Here is a 215-nt window from a genome sequence, read left to right as displayed (position 1 = left end):
ACCTCCACACGCATGCTGTGGCATGTGGGGACATACATACATGAAGTAAACATAATAAAAATTTGAGAAATGAAAAATTGCAAGATAACTTTGTCTATGTGTCCGATGGCAAACACTACAGAGAATAATTTGACCATGACCTTTCAGGCAGAAGATTTAGAAGTTATGTGCTAAGAGTGCTGCTTTGTCTCACTTGCTACCTTTTTGCCCCCTTT

Source organism: Myodes glareolus, chromosome 8 (genome assembly GCF_982192425.1).
Source record: "Myodes glareolus chromosome 8, mMyoGla1.1, whole genome shotgun sequence".
Classification (NCBI taxonomy): Eukaryota; Metazoa; Chordata; class Mammalia; order Rodentia; family Cricetidae; genus Myodes; species Myodes glareolus.
This window is presented reverse-complemented; position numbering follows the sequence as displayed.